At 32.5% G+C, this 3,559-nt stretch overlaps 1 long non-coding RNA gene across 1 annotated transcript; it reads right to left on the reverse strand.

Annotated features, from left to right (window-relative positions):
• Positions 1–214: 214 nt before the first annotated feature.
• Positions 215–1,839, reverse strand: LOC114174690. The gene is made up of 4 exons (XR_003602698.1): positions 1,648–1,839; positions 1,495–1,571; positions 495–977; positions 215–391 (listed from the first exon to the last, which is right to left on the reverse strand). It is a non-coding gene; the product is annotated as an uncharacterized LOC114174690 (long non-coding RNA).
• Positions 1,840–3,559: the final 1,720 nt, after the last annotated feature.

Below are 3,559 nucleotides of genomic sequence, written 5' to 3' on the forward strand. Positions count from 1 at the left end.
AATCATATTTTCAAATACCATCAAAATCCAGACCAACTCGTACCAATTTCAATTTTTGTCCAGCTACAAATCAGATTTTCAAAGACCAATAAATTACTAATATAATTTAGGTTTTTTCTGAGATTAAATTTTGATAAAGGAGTAATATCGTTGTGTCTAAACCTATATTTTCATTTAGATAAAATACCAAAACCTAAATTTCATTTACATGAAATACCAAAAAGAGTTGTTCTTAACCACAAAACAACATAACATTTCATTTACATGAAATAACCAAAATAAGTGGATCCTCCACTCCTTCACTACAAAAATAAGGGATCCTCCATGACAAAAATAAGGGATCCTCCACAACAAAACGACATTACGAATCTTTCTTGCTAAGGTGAAATAGCTGCAAAAGTAATAGAAATAATTGTAATAAATACAATAGACAGAATGTGAATGTAGTATAAAAATTGTTCACAGAATTATATAAAGAAGAAATATTTTCTTACATTGAAGGTGAACTTCAAGAAAGTGCATATTCATCGGTGTCGGCATAGTCAGGGTGGACCAGACTTGTACCTGTTGAAGTATCACAGAGATTTCGCTCCATCATCATGACCATTTGTTGTTGCATCAACTTTAATGTTTCCTCCACTTGTGTGTACTTTTGAATATTGACATCATACTTTTGGTTAGCCTCACGAGCCTGTTCTTTTGCTTCCTTGATTTCTTAACGAAGTTGTTCATTCTCAACACCATAATCAATGTAGTCAGTAATTGCATCTAATAAAGAGGGTTGAGTAAGGGATGAGACTCCATGTCGAATGTTGGCAGCCAAGTCTATAGTTCCATAAACTCAACCTCTGCTCTTGCCTCCAACAACATCCTTCCAACATTGAATCTTTGTTGCCAATGAAATTTGTTGGAGCTCAGAACTTGATCCTCCATAAGTGTCTCCTTAGATGACCCCTCAACTACTCATGGTACTTTTCCTAATAAATTAATATAAGTAACAATTGTTATCAATTAATATTAAAGAAATAAGTAACTAAATTATAACCATAACTGACATAAGTCTCACGTGCACGACCATCTACTCAACTATCGTTCTTCTTGGTGTGAGTGATGAGAAATACAACATACAATAAAAGAATAATAGCAAAGGGTTTCTCATAGTAACCTCTTTTAGTACACAATACACATGTCTAACCTTAGTAGAGAGTCTTGCTCCTTCAAATACTCTAAAAATACAAAGTGTCCGACACACCATATGCATACAAGAGAGACATACATGAGTATAAAAGGGTTTCTAAACAACAAAACTACAATATAAGATATAGTATGTGCAATAGATATGTATGAAAACTCATAAATCATAACAAATGAATAATAGTTTCAATTCAGATTAAGAACATAATTCTTTGATATTACTTTACTTCCAGCCATATTGGTCAAGAACTATAACATAGACCCATTTTATCCAATATATTGGTTTAAAATAAAACTCACCTTAGGATGTGTATACAAAGGCTTTCACCTTCTGCTCCGCATCCAGCAAATGAGCAACTCCAAATCAGATCCAAAACCTTTAATACACAATAGGATTCTCAAACACTAAATACTTCGACAACAATGGCAACATGTTATAGTAGAAATGCTTACCTCATTTGCGCTATTGGGATCTCATACCTCAGCAACAATAGTGAACACGGAGGATGGAAGCATGACTTCCCAAAATAAAAGCAAGATGGAAGACGGAAGCCATAATTTGTAGAGTTCAAAATGGAGAATTGATGGATTCTAAAAAGGGACGAAACAAAGGTCAACTATGAGAATAGAATGCAGCGCGCAAGTTTAGACGGTGGTGAAAAACGAAAAGGCAAGGTGAAAATAAAACAAACAACTTTACTTTTTACTCTGTTTATCCATACAATTTTTTTTTTAATAAAACGAAAGTGACCATTTATGGGTTACTTACTACCTATTAGAAGTTTTTAAAATTTATTATTGGTTAATTAAAAATTAAAAAAAGAAGAGGGAAAATGAAAATAAAAGAAAATTTATTTTGGTATTGTTTACGTTCTGTTTATGAAATGGAGATGTCTATCACACTCCACCTCTGAATAATTTTAAATTTGCTATTTTATAGCGTTAATTACAACCACACACAAAATTAGTTTTAATGCAAAATTAATGTTTATTAAATTCAAGCGTCAATTTATGAGACACCAATTAATAATTTTTAAAATTATTATTTAATATAATCGCTTAAACAGATAAAAATATTTAATTTTTATAAAAACTAAGTTATTAAAAGTCGACTTAACCCACACATAATATTTATTTTTAGTCCAAACAATTATTTGTGTTTAATTTCACATTGTTCAAATACACTGATTAGGTTATTTTTATTATTTATATTATTTTCACTATAGAGTGGGCTAGGCCACTCCAATTTTGCTGCCATGAGCCCTGCGTTGCTAACAATATACTTTTAATAATTTTTTTTAAATTCATTTTCATTTCTGTGTTGGTTAAATTCACATTATTCTCATATTATTTAGTCCTCTTCCAATAATTTATTTTGATTAAATGATTATGTAAGTTATATTTTATTTTAAAAATTATTAACCTGACATTAGAGTGGTTGTAACCCACTTTAAAATATAAAACTATCTTTTCTTTGTATAAGGGTGAGCTAGATCCGTTTTTTGTTCTCGCTTTATTACAAAAGCTAATTTATGACATTCTTGTAGTGTTTTATATTATATTTTGGAGGGAGAAAAAATTGAGAAAAATTGCTAATAGTTTTTATCTTAAAAAATTGAGAAAGAAAAAAATAGTAAATAAACAAATATTTGAAATAAAATTTTTATTTTCTTTTTCTTTTAATTCTATAACACCCCATTTAATTAAGTACGCGAAATTAAAGCAAGCGTTACAAAAAAGATAACATAAAGGCGCAGTTTGGGAGTTTTAAACTCAACTCCATACAATCCATGGCACACCACGATGCCCAAGAAAAAACTAGATGAAAAGATAACCAAAGTACATAAATCTAAGGACGAACAATTTGTGGGTCGCAGCCCTAGATAAACTCATACGGAAATATAAACTAGTCCACACGGACTATGCAGCGGAATCTCCACCCCCTGTTGCCTACGGGTGTTCCTCGCATCTGCTCACACCAACAAGTTGATGATCATCGCAAAAGAGAGTATCACACAGCAGATCACACAACAAAGAAAGTAAGGTAAGCTAGAGCACAAGAGAGTTCATCCATTAAATCAGATATAATTTCACAATACCATACATTCAAATCAACCAAGCATGTTATGATTGTTCAGGCAATACACTACGACACGACTCGACTCATCCGGATACATATAACCATGGTCGGATTCAGTGGACGCTTGCACTTGTGGTGGATACCTCTGCTCACCCCCGAGCTGCTCACCCCCGAGCTGTGTGTTACAAGTGTTTCAATGAATCAATTTCCCTCACCACAAGGTTAGCCCTTAATGAATTTCAGGCCTCCTGCTACTCTCACCACTGGAGTCAGTCCGCTCTAAGT

The sequence above is a fragment of the Vigna unguiculata genome, chromosome 2 (genome assembly GCF_004118075.2).
Source record: "Vigna unguiculata cultivar IT97K-499-35 chromosome 2, ASM411807v1, whole genome shotgun sequence".
NCBI classification, from domain to species: Eukaryota; Viridiplantae; Streptophyta; class Magnoliopsida; order Fabales; family Fabaceae; genus Vigna; species Vigna unguiculata.